At 36.5% G+C, this 23,014-nt stretch overlaps 1 long non-coding RNA gene across 3 annotated transcripts; it reads left to right on the top strand.

The window, feature by feature from the left end:
* The first annotated feature begins 12,603 nt into the window (after positions 1-12,603).
* LOC114323886 (uncharacterized) lies at positions 12,604-22,677 on the top strand. 3 transcript variants are annotated; one of them, XR_014356493.1, is made up of 7 exons: positions 12,604-12,929; positions 14,761-15,015; positions 15,333-16,839; positions 16,936-17,050; positions 17,151-17,207; positions 17,303-17,382; positions 22,404-22,677. It is a non-coding gene; the product is annotated as an uncharacterized LOC114323886 (long non-coding RNA). The 3 variants fall into 3 exon arrangements; XR_003651415.2 differs by having other exon boundaries at positions 14,751-15,015; XR_014356494.1 differs by lacking the exon at positions 22,404-22,677 and adding an exon at positions 21,747-22,378 and having other exon boundaries at positions 14,751-15,015.
* Positions 22,678-23,014: the final 337 nt, after the last annotated feature.

The following is a 23,014-nucleotide window of genomic DNA, read 5'->3' as shown; positions in this document are numbered from 1 at the left end:
TTCACAAATTGACAGTAATACCCAGCCAACCCCAAGAAGCAACGAATCTCAAAGGTATTCTTAAGTTGCTCCCAGTCTTGCACTGCTTTTATCTTAGAGGAGTCTGCCGTCACCCCTTCCCTGGATACCATATGGCCTAAGAACTTAACTTTTTTTCAACCAGAATTCACACTTCCCGAACTTAGCATATAACTTGGGGGCTCTAAGCAACTCAAGCACAACTCACAAGTGTTTCTCGTGTTTTTTCTCAGAGGGTGAGTAAATCAAGATGTCATCTATGAAGACGACCACAAAGCGGTCTAAGAACTCACGGAAGATTCTATTCAACAAATCCATAAATACGGCCGAAGCGTTAGTTAACCCAAAAGCATTACTAGGAACTCATAATGGCCATACTGCGTATGAAATGCTGTTTCTTGGATGTCCTCATCCCTTACCCTCAACTGGTGATAACCTGATCCCAAGTCTATTTTAGAAAAGTAGCAAGACCCCTTCAACTGGTCAAACAAGTCATCTATATGAAGCAATGGGTACTTGTTCTTAATAGTTATCTGGTTCAACTTCCGATAATCAATACAAAGTCGCAAGATGACATCCTTCTTCTTGGCAAAGAGAGCTGGTGCTCCCTAAGGCAATGTACTAGGGCGGATAAAATCCTTACCTAACAATTCTTGGAGTTGAATCTTCAACTTACTCAACTCGGTAGGTGCAAACCTATATGCTGCCATAGAAATCAGTGTTGTGCCAGACACTAAGTTAATAGAGAACTCTATCTCCCGATGAGGTGGTAAACTAGTGAGATCCTTAGGAAAAACATCCGGGTACTCACAAACTACCCTCGACAATTCAACTCGGACTTCATCACATTCACTACCCATGAAGTTTGCAAGAAGGCAACTAAGTTCACTCCGACCACGCAGATCATACACCAGCGACAAAACTCTATCAGCCTGGTCTCCCAAGAAATAAAAACAATCGCCACTCAAGGTACCTACAGTAACCCTTTGACGGTAACAATCTATGACAGCCCGATACGATGACAACCAGTCCATTCCCAATATAATATCAAAACTTGACATATCAATCAATACAAATGCAAAAGAAAGTCAACAATTGGAGACTTCTATCTAATAACCTCGACATCCCTGTTCCAACAAAATCTCACCCCTGACAGGTGACTCTACACTGAGTGAAGATGCTAACCAAGCTAACTCTAATCCCAATGCCGATGCAAATGCGGATGAAATAAAAGAATGGGATGCACCCATATCAATCAACACATTGGCAATAGAATTACACAACAAGAAATTACCTCCCATCACCGAAGGTGCTGGCATTAGATCTGGCGTGGTAACAACATACACACGCCCTATAGGTCTTTGTTCCACCTGCTCACCTCTGGGAGCATAAGTTTGATGCATTGACTGAGCCAAAGAGGCTCCCTGTTTGGCCTTCGAAACCTGTGTTGATTGTGCAGGCTGATGGCTCTGTGTCTGCCTCGAACCAAACACACCAGGTATGCCACCTGACTGAGGGCAAAACCTCCTCACATGCCCTGACTGTCCATACTAATAACAGGTAGGTGGCTGCCCTCTCTCTTGATTCTGAGAATGAGCTACCGACGGTGTAGACTGTTGCCCTCCTCCTTTCTGTGGGCAAACAATGGACTTGTGACCCAACTGGCCACACTTATAGCAAGTAATCCCTTCCAGACCACCTTTTCCTGACCCAGAACTCGGTACAAGAAAAGTGGATCTAGACTGTGCTCCCTAGGATTGTTGTGGGGTGGAACCACTTTGTCACGACCCAAACCTGCCTTTATAGGTTTAGCGTCGTAACCGGCCAGTAATTCTGGGATTACCAAAGGCCTTTGATCGGATTATCATGTAATACGAGGTTGTAGAAGCAAATATATAAAACATACATAATCCATTAAGCTATGCAGACATACATGAGATAGAAAATTTAAAACTTTATATACAGACATGTGACGTCAGAATTAAATTAGTCGTACGTCACCCTCATAAATAGATAAAATAAAATTGGGACTTAGCCCAATGCATAGATACATAGAAACTTGTTCATATTCCAAAAAGAAAAACAAAGTCTTAAACTTGGTTCACAAAACTCGACCATTTGACTGATTCCGGAACCTCCTCGGGAGACACAAAGGTTGGTCGACAAAACAAAAGTCCAGGCAATCATCACTGAGTCTGGTCACTCGCCTGATCACCTACATACATAAATAATAGAATGAGCTGGAGACTAGTGAATAATAATAGAGTAAAGGATTTAATGAATGTTGTCTTTAACAAATACATAAAACATAATTCAATCCATATCAGAAGTTGATTCATATTCTTGTTCATAAATTAGAGTTCATAAAAAAAACAAAGTCAGAATCCCACTCATAATTAGAACTAATAGTTAATCATACGTGGTACATCCATTGGTACTAGTAGAAACAGTTGACCCATAAAGGGACGGCCATAAAGGCATACAGTTGACTCATGTGTACGGAGATGGTACAGTTGGCTCATGAGACGTATACAGAAGGATCTATAACAATTGGCTCATGAGATGTACAGTTGGCCCATAATTGGGACGTAACAAAACAGTTAACAGATTTCATCTAAAGCTAATGATGCCACAAGTACATTTCAGAAACATTGGACAACCATTCATTCATACAGAAAATAATATTTCAGAAAATAGATCATCTTATATCATTTAGAAAATACTTGTAAATTGAACATAACTTTACAAAGTTATTACTCATAGATGACTCCACTTGCAGAACAAATTAGGCAGATAAACCAGACCGTCTATGGCGCCTGGCTTACACAAACATAGAACGGATACATATTGAAACACACCCTAGGAATTCATTTAATTTATTTCTTTCTTACCTGGGTGTGTTTCTAATCTTTATCCTCGTTACTATGTCTTATTTAGGGCTTAAGAATACTTAAGATACAAAGAGGATGCCAGAATATGCCTTAGAACACTTAGTCAAATTTTCAAAAATAGGGCGCCTCGCTCAAGCGTCACTTTCTGCACTCGAGTGAGCCCCTAGGTCTGCAAAAGTACTGGTTATGTGAATTTTTCGCGCGATGGCAGCTTGACGGTCACTCGAGCGTGAGATTGAGTGAACAAGGTCTCCGCTCGAGTGCAACTTTGGTCGCTCGAACAGTCTGTAAAATTTTGTAAACTCCTGGGAGCATGAATTTTACGCTCGAGCCAACTTCTTACGCTTGAGCTGAGGATCGAAAATAAAGTAGTCACTCGAGCGGAAGTTCGGTCGCTCGAGCGGAGATGCAGAATTTTGGAATTTTCAGATTGATGTTCAAGCTTCAAAACTCAAATTCAAACCAACAAAACACATTCTTTTGGGCACAAAACTTGAGGAAACACATATAAACTTGTAAAACATTGTGAATTCAAAATCATTTTGCAAAATCAAAGCTCAAAAGAATGCCAATTGTGTAAAATAAAACTTAGAATTTGAAGAACATAACGTGTATGAAATATCTTGGCTTCAAAGCTTTCAAAACATGATTAAATGAGGTGTTCAATTCAAAAACATGTTGAATTCTTAGAACAAAGCCAAAATGAGGGCATGCAAGAGGAAATTCTTTGAATTCAACTTCAAAATTATGAGAATTATGCATGCACGAATGATACACTCCCATATTCATCCATCTAAGCTTAATTCTTGTCTTAATCTAGAATTTCTTTTGAACTCTTATATCAGCTAACTTAATTACATGATCAAAGGTTTGAATTCTCACCTAAACTTCCTAATTGAGCTTCAAGTATTCAAATTCTTGATTGACCAATCTAGGTCTCCTTAGTATTCAAATTCCACGTTTTTGCTCATAAAGAAAGGAAGGTGAAATGTTTAAGTCACCAATAGCCTTATATAGGCCTAATTAGTAAGCTCTAATTAATGACTAGTTAATTGGCATTATTTATTCCAATTATTCAATCCCGAATCAAATTTTAATTAAACCTACTATAAAATTCTAACTAACACATAAACCAAGTCAATTTCATGATCGAATGCCAATAAGACCTTCAATTCACAAAACAAAATAGAAATACAAATAGATATTCCTATAGCTGACATATATAAATACAAATAATGCAATACTCATGCAATTAACTGAGAATTTTTTCTTAATTACTGATTAGGTACTCTTAATCATGGATTAGTAGCTAATCACAATTTGGGATTGTTACAGTCTTCCCCCCTTAAAGAGTTTGGTCCTCCAGACTTGAGTTACATTGGATCTAGAGGGAACAGTTTAGGGTATCTTTTCATCATATCTTCTTCAGTCTCCCAAGATGCATAAGACCCTCTGTGGTTTTACCAATCAACCTTCACTAATGGAATTTCTTTATTTCTCAATCTTTTGATCCGGTGGTTCACAATCTGTATTGGTCATTCCTCATACGTATAATCATTTTTCAGAAGCACATGAATCGACTCAATCACATGTAACGGATCTCTCAAATAATCCTAGAAATATTGAGACATGAAAAACATTATGCATATTCTCCATAACTGGAGACAAGGCCACTTGGTATGTTACTGACTTGATTTTCTCTAGAACCTCATACGGCTCAATGTATCTTGGTGCCAGCTTTCCTTTCACCCCAAATCGTGTCTGACATTTCATTGGCGTCACTTTTATAAACACATGCTCCGGACATCCGCATAACTCTTTTGACGGCTCTGTGTAGTTTTCAAATGTTGTTGAATTAGTTTCACTTTTTCAGTTGTTTATTGCACAAGTTTCGGTCCTAACAATGGTCTATCACCTACTTTAGCAAAGCAAATTGGAGATCGGCACTTCCTACCATATAAAGCTTCATAAGAAGCCATTCCAAGACTTGAATGATAACTGTTGTTATATACAAACTCAGCCAGAGAGAGGTAAGTCTCCCGATTCCCCTAGAAATCTAGGGCATACATTCGTAACATATTCTCCAAAGGCTGATTGGTTCATTCAGGTTGGCCGTTTGTCTGTGGGTGGTAGGTACTACTCAGTCACAGTTCAGTTCCTAAAGGTTGTTGTAAACTTTGCCAGAATCTTAACGTGAACTTCAAATCTCTGTCAGATACAATGGATACTGGCACACCGTGCAATCTCCCAATCTCATTAACATAAATGTTACCTAACTTATCCGTATTATAAAAAGTTTTAACAGGCAGAAAATGGGCAGACTTAGTTAAACAATCAACAATGACCTAGATAGAGTCCATACCTCGAGAGGAGCGAGGCAATCCAATAATGAATTCCATGGTAATGTGCTCCCATTTCCATTCTGGTATTGGAAGCGGTTGAAGTAATCCAGTGGGTCGTTGATGTTCAACATTAACTTGTTGGCAATATAAACATTTAGCCACAAAATTAGCAATACTTTTCTTCATTCTAGGTCACCAGACATTTTGTTTCAAGTCATGGTATAACTTGGTATTCCCCGGATGCATAGCAGATTTAGAGTTGTGAACGTCAGTTAAACATTTCCTCAAGTCAGAATAATCCAGTACACAAAATCGATTATGAAATTTCAACACATTATTGTTAAACACAAATCCCGACCTTGGTTTTGAGTCAATTTCATCCATAATTTTCTTCAAAAATTCATCTTTCAGTTTTTTCTCTCTAATTTCTTCAATAATTGCAGGCTGGACATAAATGGTAGCTACGATCTCACCCTGTTCATGCAACACAATTCCAATCTCGTTCTTCCCCAAGTCACATAACAACTCTTTCTGACCAGTGAGCAAACACGACAAATTCCTAATCGACTTTCTACTCAATGCATCTGCAATGGTATTTGCCTTCCCCGATGATACAGAATTTACAGGTCATAGTCTTTTATCAACTCAAGCCATCGCCTCTGTCTCATGTTTAACTCCTTTTGAGTAAAGAAATATTTGACGCTTTTATGATCAGTGTATACTTCACAAGTTACACCGTACAAATAGTGTCGCCAAATTTTCAAGACAAACACCACAATTGCTAATTTAAGGTCATGAGTTGGATAGTTCTTTTCATGAGGGCGGAGTTACCACGAAGCATAGGTAATTACCTTTCCGTTTTGCATTAGCACACATCCCAAGCCTTTATACAAAGCGTCACTGTAAATCTGAAATCCATCTGTACCATTAAACAGAGTCAGAATTGGTGCAGTCACTAATCTAGTCTTCAACTCTTGGAAAGTAGATTCTCTTTGGTCATTTCAATTAAATGACATATTTTTCTATGTCAACTGTGTTAATGGTATAACAAGTTTTGAAAAATCTTTCACAAATCTGCGATAGTAACCTGCTAGCCCTAGAAAACTTCTGATTTCTGACACATTGGTTGGTCTTGGCCAATCTATAATAGCTTCAATTTTTGACGGTCCATTGAGATGCCATCCTTGTTGATCACATGTCCCAGAAATGACACACAATCAAGCCAAAATTCACATTTAGACAATTTCGCATACAATTTATTTCTCTCAAGATTTGTAAGGTAGTTCTCAAATGACGTTCATATTCTTCCCTGCTTTTAGAATATATTAGAATATCATCAATAAAAACAACTATAAATTCATCAAGAAATTGTTTGAACACCCTATTCATTAAATCCATGAACGCCGCACGTGCATTAGTTATCCCAAATGGCATTACCAAAAATTCATAATGCCTGTATCTAGTTCTGAATGTAGTTTTCTGTATGTTTTTTGCCTTAACCTTTAATTGGTGATGCCTAGATCTAAGGTCTATCTTAGAGAACACTTGTGCTCTCTAAAGTTAGTCAAACAGATCATCTATTCGGGGTAGTGGGTATTTTTTCTTCATGGTTACTTTGTTCAATTTACCATAGTCTATACATAACCTCAAAGACCCATCATTCTTCTTAACAAACAAAACTGGAGCATCCCAAGGTGAAGTACTCGGACGGATAAATTTTTTATCTAACAAGTCTTGTAATTAGGTTTTCAATTCTTTCAGTTCAGAGGTTGACATTCGATATAGGGTTTTTGAAATTGGTTGTGTTCCGGGTACGATATCAATAGTAAATTCAATTTCTCTATCAATCAGATCTCCGGGTAGTTCATTAGCAAACACATCAGGAAACTCGTTAACTACAGGGATATTCTTGACATTAGCATTATCAGCATTCATATTCAGAACGCAACATAAATAATCTCTACAACCTTTTCACAACAATTTACTAACTTTCATAAAAGAGATCAAATACGGTGACAAAACTATCCCATTGCTAGCAAATGCAAATTCAAGTAACCCCGGAGGTTGGAATACAACAAATTTATTCACACAATCAATAGAAGCATAATACTTGGTCAACCAATCCATGCCCAATGTACAATCAAAATGATCTATACTCGAAGGCAGCAAATCAACGTACAATGTCATATCACCAATCATTATATCACATGCTGGATAAACGTAAGCACATACCATAGAGCCTCCAGATGGTGTAGATACAGATAGTAAACAGTTCATAGGTTCTAAAGGTATAGTTAATTTTTGAGAAAAAACATGCAATACAAAGGATTGCGTGGAACCAGAATCTATCAACACATAGGCATTTTGATCTCAGATTAAGATTATACCTGACACCAGTGATTTAGAATTTTGTACATCGCCAAGAACAAGTGTGAAAACTCTACCTTGTCTCAAAGGTTCTCTCCTCTCATTGGTTCTTACATTTGTTCTTGATCCAGAAGCAGATCCTGCTGAACTTGCTACAGGACGGTTGGCATTTTCTAACCCAATTGGACAATCTCTTATCATGTGACCTATCTTGCCACACCGGAAGCAAGCACCAGATACCCGATGGCAAATCCCTCTATGTCTTCTTTCGCATTCAGCACAAACAGGTACGGAGCTACTACTTTGACTTGAATTGCTAGTAGATCCCGTGGTTTGCTTTTTATTCGTAGCAAATGAACGACCCTTTTTAAAACTGAATCCAGATCTTTTACCTCTCCATTCAATTGTTGAAGCTTTAGTTTGTTTCTTTGCAGCTAAGTTGGCTTCAACTATGAGAGCTATATCAAGTACATCCACATATGTGGGCAGCTTTAAGACACCTATCCGATCAAATATGTCTAAATCCAATCCTCCTTCAAATTTTCGATCTTTCTTATAGCCTGTATCCACCATGTGAGGAGCAAATCGGGCTCATTCAATGAATTTAGCCTCATACTCGGCTACATACATGTTGCCTTGCTTGAGCTCTTAGAATTCAAAAACTTTTTGGTCTCGAAAGCTTTGACGAAAGTACTTGTCATAGAAGATATTGTTGAATTGAACCCATGTCATGTTCCCATTATTATTTCAGATTAGCAACCACTATCTTCGGGCTTCATTTTTTAAAGTATACGTGGCCAAAAGAACCTTTTTGAGTCTCGGAGTAAAGAAATACTTCAACTCATTTCTCCATTTCAAGTAACCATGTCTCTGCCTTTAATGGTTCAATACCACCCAAGAAAGTTGGCGGTTTTATTTTCATGAACTTCTAAGTTAGGTTGATGATATCCTTGTTATCCGGTTCAACTTGCGCTGGCGGAGACGGAGGGGGCAAAGGTTATTTCCTCAAAGATTCTGTTAATGCTTTAAGCATTTGTTCCATTCAACTCATTCGAGCTTTGGAAGATTCACTTGTATCATTACTTCTTACATTTTCCATGTTGCTATAGGTAAACAAGGCAATAATAAACATAGGAATAATCTTGTTCACAGTGTTCGAAGTAAGTTCATCTCTTTCAATTTCATGTGTTCATATTCAGATTCAGTTCTCGCATTTACAAAAAGTAGCACACACTCACACATGCAGATGAAATGCCACTACTTATTTTCTAGGACATCTTGTAGCTCATATGGAATCATGTGTGCGGTATAATACGTGCTCTGATACCACTTTGTTACGACCCAAACTCGCCCTTATAGGTTTAGCATCGTAACCGGCCAATAATCCTAAGATTACCAAAGGCCTCTGAATGGATTTTCATGTAATACGGGGCTGCGGAAGCAAATATATAAAATATACATAGTCCATTGAACTGTGCAAACGTACATGGGATAGATAGTTTAAAACTTTATATACAGACATGTGACGTCAGAATTACATTAGTAGTATGTCACCCTCATAAACAGATTAAACAAAAGCGAGACTTAGCCCAATGTATAGATACACAGAAACTTGTTCATATTCCGAAAAGAAAAACAAAGTCATAAACTTGGTTCACAAAACTGGACCACTTGACTCATTCTAGAACCTCCTAGGGAGGCACAAAGGTTGGCTGACAAAACAGAAGTCCAGGTGATCATCACTGAGCCTGGTCACGTGCCTGATCACCTACATACATAAATAATAGAATGAGCTGGAGACCAGTGAATAATAACAGAGTAAAGGATTTAATGAATGTTGTCCTTAACAAATACAGAAAATAGAATTCAGTTCATGTCAGAAGTGGATGGATTCATATTTTGTTCAGAAATTAGAGTTTATAATAGAAACAGAGTCAGAATCACACTCATAATTAGAACTAATAGTTAATCATACGTGGTATATCTATTAGTACTAGCAGAAACAGTTGACCTATAAAGGGACGACTATAAAGGCATACAGTCAACTCACGTGCACGGAGGCGATACAGTTGACTCATGAGATGTATAGTTGGCCCATAAATGGGACATATACAGAAGGATCAATAACAGTTGTGTCATGACCCAAACCCGCCCTTATAGGTTTAGCATCGTAACCGGCTAGTAATCATGGGATTACCGAAAGCCTCTGAGACAGATTAACATAATATTACGGGCTAGCAGAAGCAAATAACAAATATATAATATCCATTGAGCTATGCAGACTTATATGAGACAGAAAAATTTTAAAACTTTTTATATACATATCTGCACATCATCTTTACATCATCATATATATACAGATTAGTCAAAAAGGAACTTATCCCTATTTACAAAATAAACAAAGACTTGTTTAACCAAACAAGAAAACAAAAATTAAACTTTAATCACATAGCCAAAAACCACTTGACATATCTGAAACCTCCACTGGAGGCATATAGGTAGGCTAACCAAAACAGATTCCAAGTAGACACCTCTAAGCCTGGTCACGCGCCTGATCACCTACATACATAAATAGTATAGTGAGCTACAGCCTAGTGAATAACAACAGAGTAAAAGGGTTTAAATGAATGATGTCCCATATCAGATTTGGGAATCAGATTCATATTTATTTCAGAAACAGAAGCAGATCCATATTCATATTCTTATTCAAATCATATACAGAAATCACAGTTCATGCTTAATCATACGTGGTACATCCATTAGCGCTAACAGAACATATACAGAACATAACAGATTATGGTTATGAGTAACTAGTTCCATAAAGGAACCTCTAAATTCGGGTAACAGATAATAGATATGTTGAGCTCCATGATGGAGCCTTCGGTATGGGTAACCACAATGGAACCTCCGATACTGGGTAACAACTAACATATATGCTAAGTATGCCACGAATACTTGTTAGAAATTGGACAATCATTCATTATACAGAACATAATATTTCAGAAAACAGATCTTATTTCATCATACAGAAAATAAGTAAAGTCGAACATAACTTTACTAAGTTATTACTCACAGATAGCTACAGAAGCAGATCAGACAGATTAGATAGATCAGACGGATCAGGTAGACAATAGCGCATGACCTATACAAACACATAATATATACATATTGAAACACAATATTACTTTCTTGATCAAACTTTACTTTTCTTGTCTTTTTCTGTCTAAGTAGTCCAAAATTCTACTACGCTTATTATTTCTTATTCAAATGAACTGGGTTCTTATTTCACATATTCTTTCATTACCAAATCCCTCTTTTCCAAATAAACCGATTTATTTCTTGGCTTTTTAATCAATTATTACTAAATTAGTGATTTATTCCTTAACCAATTAATTTATGTTGATTATTGGTTTATTAATCTTGTTGAGGCCTAATTCTTGCCTAAGAATGTTTGGAAAGAGATGAGACGAAAATATGAACTAAATGTCATTTTTCCAAAATATACTAAAAAAGAGTTGTTCGCTCGAGCGAACTTCTTATCACTCAAGCGGGCTGTAAAGACTGCAAAAGTATTGGAAGCTTTCAATGTGCGCTTGAGCGATAATTATACCGCTCGAGTGGTCTGTAAAATTTCATAATTCCGAATTTCTCAAAAAGGGCTTCCAACGCATTTTTAATCTTTAAATCCATATATATCTTGATCGAAACCATGAAAATACCTTAGAAAACATAAATACTTATTTATTTATAAATTATTTGCTCAAAATTTCAAACCTTTACTTAATTTCAAAATCGAAACCCATGAATTCATGGTTTCTAAAATTCTTCTTCAAAATCAGATGCACAATAAGATTGCATGTAATTCGTGGAGGTTAATTTAATTATAACTTTCAAAATCAAACCCAAAATAATTAATTTCTAATTTAACTCTCATAAACTTGATCTTAGTACCAATTCATCATTTTCTTGTCAATTTCTTTTCAATCATATAAAATTAATTTCAACCACTTTTTCATTTTCCTTCAAAACATGAAATTAAAGTTATATATTTCTTAGAAAATATTTGCATGTGTGAAATTAGGATCCAAATCATGCCATTTACATCAAAACTTCTTTAATATAAAAATTAAGCTCATTCTTCATAAACCCATACTTTTTAACCCAGAACTTAATTACAGATGTTTCAAAATATGTTTAATTTAAATAAAACTTTTTAAATTAAATTACATGCATGGATTCAAAATCAAAATTAAACCAATTTCTATCTTTCATAATAAAATCCAAACCTTGTCTAACTTTAGAAATAACCCCAAATTTCCATAAACTTGATTTTCATAAAACATTTCCTTTTTCTCTTCAAAATATGAACTTGAATGGCTCAATTTCTTTAAAATCCATGATGCATGTAAATATAGACTCAAATACTCATAGAATTCCCTCATGCATGTAACAATGGAACTTAATTTCATGCAAGATTATACAAATCAAACTCTCAAATTTCATGAACTCATGATTTTCAAAACTTTTCTTCAAAGTCATTTATATACTCCATTGCATGGACCACACTACAAGAAATCAGGGCAAATAACACGTGCCGTCGCAAAAGATGGTTTTTTGCAACGCAGTGTAGTTGCCGTCGCAAAAAAAAGTCTTTTGCGACGGCGTGTATCTGCCGTCGAAAAAAATGACCTTTTGCGATGGCATTGACCTCCGTCGCTAATGATTGTAAAAGAAAAATGCAGAAACATTTGCGACGGCTGGTATACCGTCGCAAAAAATATTATTTTGCGACGGTAAGAAATTACTGTCACAAAAAGTGGACCATTTGTGACGGCAAAAGCCCATCGCAAACAAATATTGGTAAAACGGCGTCGTTTTGATTGTTGATATGTATCATTTGCGAAAGTTGAAATATGCCGCCGCAAAAAATAAATATTTGGTGCCCCGCTCATTTGTATCCCATTCGCGGTCAAGTGTGCCCCAAAATCCTCAAAATCTGAAACCAAAATCCTCAAAATCCCTGCTCACATTCAGCATCGCCAGAGTGAACGAGGGTGAACGATGGCCTTCGCCGGAGTGACGAGCAGCAGCGAGTTTCGTGCTCCAGATCTCACTCCACTCTCAACTCTCTCCTCTTTCCATTTCCTCCTCCAGATAAAAAAAAAAGGAAAAAAAAAAACGAAAAAGAAAACACAGAAGAAGAGAAAAAAAAGAGAAAGTGATCTTGAAGATTTATTTATACTAGCAAAAAAATGCTAAATTGAAGGCGGAGTAGTTGATGTCAATCATCCATTTCCCATTATCCTCCAACGTAAACTCTCTCTCTCTCTCTCTCTCTCTCTCTCTCTCTCTATACTCCTTTCCACCATCACCACCACATCTACTGAATCTGGTATCTCTCTCTTCTCTCTCACACACAACTTTCACCACACCTCTGATTTTGTTTATCATCTATCTCTCTGTATCATCTATTTACAATTTCCTGTTTACTTGGAAATGTTGTTTGCAATTAATCTTTTGTAATTTGAAGCTGCCAACTACTCCGATCTATATATGTGTTTTTTTTTTCTTTTTCTTTTTCTTTTTCTTTCTAATAGCTAGAAAAAGGTTATGCTGAGATGTTTCTGAGTTTTTGATCTGAAGATTCAGGCACCCTTTTTTAATTTAATTTAATTTAAATTTTTTTTTTTTTTTTGGTATTTGCTACTACAGTGTAATCGATGAAGAAACACTAGATGAGAGAGGGGCTCTGAATATATATAATACAAGTATGTAAAGGGAAAGGGTTTATGGTTTATAAATATATTATGTTAAATATGTGAATAGTTTATTTTTATAAATATGCTATGGCTTCCAACCACCTTAGCTCTGATACCTTGTGACATAATACAATGTAAAGAGAGAAAGATGCCATATTATTGTATATTATCCTCAACACCTACAATACGAAAATAATTAACAAATTAATGCTAATTAAATAGAGAGGAACCCTAATGACTAAAAATAACAAAAGTACAAAAATACTTCTAAACAAAATATGACATATGAAAACATCCAAGAGAATCTTTTTCACACGTTCTGCTAAGTAATTTTTGGTAATCTGATAACTGCAAGGTCTGAGGTTCTACTTTTGGCAACAAGATGGTAAATTGTTCATACTATTATTTTTTATCCATTTTCCTATTCATGTTTTTATCGGAAGGCATATTTGTTTTTGTATTTTCTAACACTTGACAGATTAGTGCATTGAATTTCATCTATTAGTCAAATTAATTCATATGGAGTGAACTTTGGTGGGATTGTTGCAAGGAAATTGTAACAATGAAGTTGTGCTTCTACATAAGCCCTGTTTGGTAGGGCTTATTTCCAGCTTATTCCGGCTTTTAGTTTAATTTAAGCTATTTTGATGTGTTTGGTTCAGCTTAATAATACAGCTTATAGCTTTTTGTAAGTCAAAAATTAACTTATTTTTTGAGTGGGGGGGGGGAGAAGCTTAATTTATAAGTAAAAAATCAGCTTATGTTCACAGTTATTAGCTATAAGCTGTTAGGCTATAAGTTATAATCACTTTCTCACAGCTCTACCAAACGGGGCCATGGATAGGTTTCAAATTAACAATCATGTACTACTGCATAAATTAGTAACTTGGTGGCATGTCTGAAAATATGTCTCCCTGTATGTCTTGTGGGGTTATGGGAACATAACATTTTAAAGCAAATTTAGTGTCCTTGGGATAGCAATAGTGCAATTTCAATGAAACCTTTTCTTTGATCTCTTTATCTTTTACTTGTGGTCTTTTGTTTCCCCATACTTCTAAATTTTATCATTGCTTTTGTAGATGAAGAAATCAATAATTGCACATTTTCCTACATTTGATCACTAGAGAACATATATTTTGAGTTAGGTCCATATGTTTCATCTCTATTCTTGGATCAAGTTTTTAAATTCAGTCAAATGGAAAGATGCAGGAAAGAAAACAAAGAAACAAATCAACAAGAAAATGTAAAGAAGGATAGTGAAGAAAATGTGGAGTTCTAGGAGAAACAAACTATTTCAAACCATCTAGATGCTTGAGATAGATATTTTAATTAATTTGTCGGCGTTCATTTGACTAATACTAGATATGATCTAGTGTGTCTCAGGATGGTATACTGCATATCGGACCAAGTCTCAGAGCTGAAAATGATCTTGTCTACCTCATCCAACTCAAGTTGAACTTCTGGATTCAATGCTAGAGATGATCGGATTGATACATTGTCCGTTTCCTCTGATACTACCTCCACCGACTCTGATTTTACCTTTCCAGCTCCTACCTCAACTCCAGCAAACTTTTTCTTCCCTCCATCCCCATGCTTTCCAGTTGATAGTTCAGGATCTTTCAGCGGCTAAAGTCTCAGGTCAGTCTAGTTGTCTTAGTGTCTCATGTTTGGACTAGAAATTGTGTTTTTAGTTGATACCAAAAACATAATCCATCAGCTTGTTGTCTACTTGGTATAATACAAGTGAAAATACAATAATTCCTTAGGGAATTCTCACTACCAGAAATGAGAAAATTAATTCAGCCACTCATTCTATTTTAGTGTTGATCTTTACCCATCACTTCATAGATAATATTAGCTATGTTTCAAAGTTGGATGTCGGTTTTGTTTCAACAGGACATGTTGAAAGTAACTATATTCTGTATATCTTTTTCTCTTGATGTTGCATTGTGCAGGAGCTGAAAACTGGGAAAGTGATCGGGAGGGGGCATTCAATGACTTCTTCTGATGGACCTTGCTCTTCCAATTTGTTGTACCGATGTTCCTGCTAGCTAGTTGTTAGTTTAATTAAATGTGGGCGCTTTGGCCATATACTGTAGGTACCTCACATCAATAGATTGTTACTTGTGCTTTATACAAAATGAGATTGATAATATCCTGACATGTCATATTCTTCCTTCTATAGTTTACGGACTCACCCCTACCCCTTTAAAATCTGATATTCCATTTTTTCTTTAAGCCTAGTGGACTTCTTAATTGATGCACAATGGTTATTGTGCCCTTATAATTTGGGATTGAAGACTGTTTCATCTAGTCTGTTTTTCAGATAATCTTTTCACTACATGATTATATATTCATGAGCATGTTTTTCAGAGAACTGTGGAAGGAGAGATTGAAATTATAGAAGAATATATTCATGAGCATATATTTACCAAAATGTTTTAGACCTTGTTGGAGTCAAGGTTTCTGTAGCTGAGTGTTCAAATCAGATGGTACTTCTAATTTGTAAATCTCTAAGTTCATGGCATATGAATTCCATTGTCTGGGTATCAACTATGGTGGCTTTGATTGCTGCAAATATCATGTCCAGGAAACTAATTTTTTAAAAGGCTAATGAGAAAATCGTAGTTGTGAATCACAACAAGCCCAGGTGTAGGTATCAAGAGTTGCCTTGATCTACGAAGGAAAAACTCAAGCTGTATCTCCTTTGCTAGCAGTAACTCAAAGCCCACCAGTATTTTGCCCACAACTTACTTACTAAGAAAAAGGGCATACTTTGATGAATAAAGTAAGCTACGTCGAGTCTCTCTACAAGTAAATTTGAAGTCCAATGGATAAAGTATAGTTTTCTTAGACGGGAGCAATATATATATTTACTGGTCTTGCCTTGTGTGATTCATAGATCATCAAATCTGCTTTAGTATATGAACTATAGAAGCCTTATGGGGTGAATGGTTTGAGAATAGTTCATCATTATGTCTGAGGGAGTTGTCATTGAAGAATAGTTTTGAGTTATATCGGATTCTTGTCTGAACATTTGAAGTTGTTGATATCTTATTCACAAGGAATAGTGAAGGATATTATTGATTAATAATCTGTAAATTTTTGTCCTTTATATATATATATATAAGCATTTTATTACCAAAAAGAAGAATATACTGTAATGCTCAATACATGAACTAAAAGAGCACAGAAGGACACGACCGAGTAAGCCAACTACCCATACAAAGGCGATACATCCACGAAGTCTATAAAGAAAGCCACTCACAAGCCCGAGAATCTAGGCAAAAAATTGAAGAAAAACACCCTTTCACAACCTGAGAGGGGTTGGTTCAAAAGAAACTTGTCATTTCAAGTGCAAAGAAAGAGCTCACCCTCATAACTCGAGAGGATAGGTAACCACAAACAACCCACAAGATATTGGCTGAACTGGAACATTGGTGCTACAAGGCAACTAATGAGGTAATCATATTTTGACTCTTGTAATTTGGTAATTTTTCTTCCCTTTTTTTTCCCCCACTCCCCTTACAAAAGAAAAGGGATATTTTCAATATGCAGGTTCAGCTTGGGATGAGCTCAAGCATACATGACAAAGCGAATTTGCATCCCCTGCTCGGAGTGCCCAAATGCTTCCAACATTGTTTGTTATGTCAATTACATTTAACAAAGGAATGTAAGTTTTCTATAATTTTTTTTTGAAAACCCTCCCTTTTTAATCATCCAAAAGTAATAATTTGTAAATGTGATACTGATTTTTCTGTTCCCTGATTCAGATCATACATCAGAAGACAAAGAAGACACTTGATGAAATAAGTCATGACCTGTGCTCAGTAAGTGGACAACTTCTAAAATTGTAAACAAATCATTTATTAAAGCTAAACATCTTCCTTTCTTATGAACCGTGTCCAATTTTAATCATCCACAGGGTGCTTAGTATACAGCAACTATCGAATTGGCATGATGTATTGGGATGACAAGTGTAGAACACATAGCCTTTCTTCCAATGTAAGTATATGTTGCTTCCTTTAGCTTGGCTGGGCTTTCAATCATTCTATTATCTAATAATTTTTAGTGTAACATTGCAAAATGTGCCTCTGTTTGGTGTTTCCAGAAGTGGATATGAGAAGTGGTTAAGGAGGCAACAATGTTGCCGCTGATATATATTTCTCAAACTATGGTCAAACAACTTTGTGTCAGTGTTTTTATCTGGATGAAAATAGCTTAACATTTTCTACCACTGCAATCATGCATACCTCTTCCAACAGCCGTTGTGGACTTTTTTTTCCTTTCTTTTTTTCATTTTAGATGTTGATGGGTTGACCATGTTAGGAATTGATACACAAAAATAGGATTGGTTAGTGTTCAATACTTATTAAGATCCGTAATATCCAATAGACAAGAACCTTAAAGAATGTCTGACTAGGGTGACTTAATATATATTTAAACTTATTTTTGTTAGTGTTGTAAGAGATGTTCCATTTTGTATCGTATTCCCTACAATCTATTATATTTTTATTATTTAGTTGTGCAAGTAGTACTTCTGTTTATGCTTAACTAAAATAAATTTGTTTACTATAGCATTTTTTTCATTTTTGGAAGCTGAATTTCTCTTATGGTAACCAAATTCCATGTCATTGGTTTGAAGAATTGCCTGAACTGGCAGCAGGTTCTCTATCAAAAACCCTAGTTTTTAGAAAAAGGATTGGAGGAAAGTACAATTCAAGAAAATCAAGACAAACCCAAAGAAAACATTCTTTCCCACAGTTCTTTTTGTAAAAATTATCATTAAAGTTTGATTAGGTTACTAGGTGGTTTTTATCAGAGAAAAATTATGATGTTCCAGCTTTGGGGTACTAAGTAGCACAACTCCATATATAACAAACACGGCTTGTAAAGAAGAACACGATGCAACCGGTTGTTGATCCAATTATCAAATGTGGTAATCGTTTATGCACATATTAATTTGGTGGCATTTACAGGAAATTGGAGTGGATTGTTATTCTAATAAATTATTTCAGCTTCAAACTATATTTCAGATAACAATATTGGCTCTTATGGAAGTAATTATACTATTCGAGGTGTTGACGCCCCAAAATCACCAAACGGAGTCGATTTAGCACGAAACTTGGCACGCACGACCGCCTAGGCACGAGAGACTTGTGGGAGAAGACGGGACTCCAATCGGGTTCCTAGTTTGAGAGTTAGAGCTGGATTTCGATCTAGGCAAACTAGTTCATTAAGAAACTTGAATTCGAGGTGTTGGCGTCCCAAAATCACCAAACGGGGTCGAATTAGCACGAAACTTGGCACACACGACCGCCTAGGCACGAGAGACTTGTGGGAGAAGACGGGACTCCAATCGGGTTCCCAGTTTGGGAGTTAGAGCCATATTTCACTACAGGCAAACTAGTTCCTTAAGAAACTTGAATTCGAGGTGTTGACGCCCCAAAAACACCAAACGGCGTCGGCTTAGCACAAAACGTGGCACACACGACCACCTAGGCATGAGAGACTTATGGGAGAAGACAGGACTCCAATCGGGTTTTCGGTTTGGGAGTTAAAGTCGGACTTTGGTCTAGGCAAACTAGTTCATTAAGAAATTTGAATTCGAGGTGTTGACGTCCCAAAATTACCAAACGAGGTCGGATAGCACGAAAATTGGCACACACGACCGCTTAGGCACGAGAGACTTGTGGGAGAAGACAAGACTCCAATCGGGTTCCCGGTTTGAGAGTTAGAGTCGGATTTCACTCTAGGCAAACTAATTCATTAAGAAATTTGAATTGGAGGGGTTGATGCCCCAAAATCTCCAAACGGCGTCGGATTAGCACGAAACTTGGCACACACGACCGCCTAGGCACGAGAGACTTGTGGGAGAAGATGAGACTTATTTTTGGACAAGAACTAGAGTTTTTCAAGCCTGCAACCTTTTGTAGCCTTTCGGACCCTTCTATTGGCTGTCGGCCACTACTTCTGGTTGTCAACCACTAATGCGGCCTACCGACCACAAGTGTGTTTTGCAGATATTTTTCTGCCAGCTGTGCCAGCTGTTGGCACAGATGCATGCACCTTCTTACACGTGTATGTATTGATATTTTTGAGGGATTTGCATGGTTTTCTATATATAGAAGGCCTCCCCTTCCATTTTTAAGGTTGCAATTTTTAGAGTAAAAATTCTCTCTTTCTCTCTCTCTCTCTCTCTCTCTCTCTCTCTCTTGCAATTTCTTAGCTTTTTGCAAGCTTTTGCCTATACACTCTAAACCAAACCTCACCATCTTTGAGCTGAGGTACTTTTGAGCGTAGTTTGCCTTGATTTGTTGCCTAGAATTGATTCTTCTCTTCAAGAGGTATACAGCTTTGCTTCTCTTTTTGCGTTATTTATTATTTTTCCTACTGTTTTTTCTTTGTTTTTGGGTTGTATAAACTCTGTATTTTTGGGCTAAAACTTATGGTTTAAGGCCTCAAAAGGGTGGAGGGTTGGTTCACCCTTCTTTTCACTTTCTTCTTCTAGCCTTTGCCCTTGTGTTTCCCATCTTTACACCATCTCTTTTTGAGCTTTTAAACATTGATTTTCAGAGCTTTTTAAGTGGCTAAAATGATGTTTTGAAGTCCCAAAAATAGAGGGGTTAGCCTCCCCTCCTTGTGTTTGTTTTGCTAGCCTAGTATGCTCTATGTTTTAGCTTAATTCCAGCATGTTTTAGAACTTTTCTTAACTGCTTGTTGCATTTGAGCTTTGTATTTCTTGCTTGTAGTGCAATTGTCCTCATAGGTTTGGTCGTTTAGGCCTTAGCCACCATCCTTTTGGAGTTGATAGCATTTATTTCATGCGTTCCTTACTTGTGATCACTTTTAATTACCTCTGCAACCTTCCTCATTTCTTGGCTTTTGCTTTGCTTTGAGAGTTGTTTCAAACCTATTGTGACAACCCTGACCTCCAAACTAGTACATTATATAATTTAAATGAGTTTAGTTGCATGATTATGTGCTTAATTGTGTGATTACATGTTTAATTTTATAATTATCTGTTGATATATGGAATACCTGTTTAAATCGACAACTTAGAGTCGGCAATTGGGGTCCTAAACGGCTTCAGGAACCGGAATTGTTTAGCCCAATAGGCTAATTAAAATATTTAGAATTTTATGAAAACTTTAATTGAAATTTGATTTGGACCAAAATAGTTCGCATAAACTGATTGAATTAGTTAGAATTAAGCCTAAATAATTAATCCTAACCATATTTGATTAGGCTAACTTAACCACCTCTTATATAAGACCCAAATTAAGCTTATGAGCCCATTTTTATATACACACTCGGCTGAGAATTGAGAGAGAGGAGAGGAGAGTTCAGCATTTAGAGAGAGGAAGAGGAGAATTGTAGAGTATTAGAGGGAGATTCAAAGATTGGAGCCACAATACACTTGAATTCAATACTAAGTATGGCATTCATCACTAATTCATGTAGTTATGGCATATAGTAGTTGAATTCCTCTCATTTTTGAACTCATTGGCATGTTATTGAAGAAGAGAAGCTATGAATATCATAAAAATGGAAGAATGGAGTTGAATTGCTTACATGCATGCATATTTTAAGTTAAGCTCCATGAAATTCATACATGCATGGCACAATTATACCTCATTTTGGAGAATCCTTCATGTTTTCATGCTTCTCATGTCACTTGATCATATTTTGAACATGTTTTGGAGAAATATACACTCAAATTGAGTTAAACTTATTTTATAAATTGAGGTTAGAGTCATTGGTTGGGAAATTACTATGATTTTGAATAAATGGGTTCAAATTGGAAGTGTTTTCATGTTATATAATGACTCTCCATGTTTTTATACCAAAAACACAAGATTTAAATCTTTGAGTACCATGTTTGAACTTCAAACACAGTTCTGAAAATTCCAGAATTCGTGTTGTCCGCTCGAGCGAGGGAGTCCACGCTCAAGCGTGGAATTCGGGCTCCCAGAAGTTTCTGAAATTTTGCAGTCTGCTCGAGCGACCAAAATGGCGCTCGAGTGAGGACCCTTTTTCTCAGACTTCCACTCGAGCAACCATCGAGTGGGAATTTCGTGTATCCAGTACTTTTACAGACAGCTCGAGCAACAGAAGTTACGCTCGAGCGACCACCTTTGTTTTCGTAACCCCGCTCGAGCGTAGGAAGTTGCGCTCGAGCGGAGACCCTATTTTCAGCAAAATTTTACCAACTCTTTTAAGTGCATATTTGCATCCTCATGCCACTCCAAGCATTCTTAGGCACCATTTGGACTCTGTTAATCATACAATAAGTTAGAGACGCATAAAGAGAATTGAATTACAATGAAATGGAGTTTCATTTGTACTTTGTTATGTGCTTCGTTTAGGTGGACGTCCGAGGCTTAGTGTCACTGCAAACCACTGTGAGTAATAACCTTATAAAGATATGTTCAAATTATCTTTACTTTCGAAAATGTTTTTGCTATCAAAAATGGATATGTGATTGATTGAATGAATTCTTAAAATGATTTTGATAATTGATAGCATGGCTTATTGAAATGTTATGTCCTCTAGTGAATGGAGTTCTATTTTGAAACGATATTGTGGCATCCATTGAATATAGGCCCTTGCCTTGGGGTAATAATACCATGGCTAGGCCCTTGCCTGGGGGTAATACTACCATGGCTAGGTCCTTGCCTGGGGGTAATACTACCATAGCTAGGCCTTTGCCTGGGGGTAACAATACCATGGCTAGTATGGTACGTTATCATTGGAATAATATTTGTCACTTCATGGATGTACCACATATAATGTTACGAATGGCTTTTGTCATTGCAAAGAGATGCTATTATTGCCAATCAAAATGTCTTGTTGTGAATTTGATCTAATGTGGTGAATATCTTCCTTTGAAAATGATTTAAGATTCATTTCAAAATTGTAAGACACATTTTTGTACTATTGTCAAACTTTATTCATTTAACCTCTTTATTCTGTTATTACTCATTGGGCTCTAGCTCACTATTTATTTATATATTTAATTGTAGGTGGGCAAACTGAACATCAGAGTTAGATAGCCTCGAGTCTACCCAGGTCAACCTTTTGTGGAGCTTCCAAGTGAAGTAATCAGGCTCGGGCGGAGCCATGCTTGTCGACATGGTTTAATGGTTTTGTATTTTGTACATAGTTAGGGTTGCGTTTTTGTATGATATGAATTTGTACTTATGTTGGGTGTAACTTGAAATAAAACCTTACTTAACATATTTGCTCTCCTCATATATGCACGGCTCAATGAATGAATTCTATAACATTTTAGACTTCCACTAAGCCCCGTACTTTATATTATTTGTTTATTTGTATGGAGGCCATAGGTAATCTATGATTACTAGCCGGTCATAACGCTAAACCTATAGGGGTGGGTTTGGGTCGTAACACCTATTGTTCTTTTAAGCTGGAGATTGAGGTTGTCATGTTTAATGGTTTAATCCCTTTTAGGGGTTTATTATCAACGGCATGACATCTCTCTCATGCCTTAAGCCAACTCTTGGTTTGATACTTCTCTCCTTTAGAGAACTTAAACTCACTTTTGGACTTCATTGATTAAAGAATTGAAAGGTAACTAAAATGGAGTAATAAAATTGGTGACTAAAAAAGGGCA

The sequence above is a fragment of the Camellia sinensis genome, chromosome 15, assembly GCF_055761805.1.
Source record: "Camellia sinensis isolate YWXY chromosome 15, ASM5576180v1, whole genome shotgun sequence".
NCBI lineage: Eukaryota > Viridiplantae > Streptophyta > Magnoliopsida > Ericales > Theaceae > Camellia > Camellia sinensis.
Note: the sequence above shows the minus strand (reverse complement) of the source record. Positions and strands in the feature narration are given on the sequence as shown.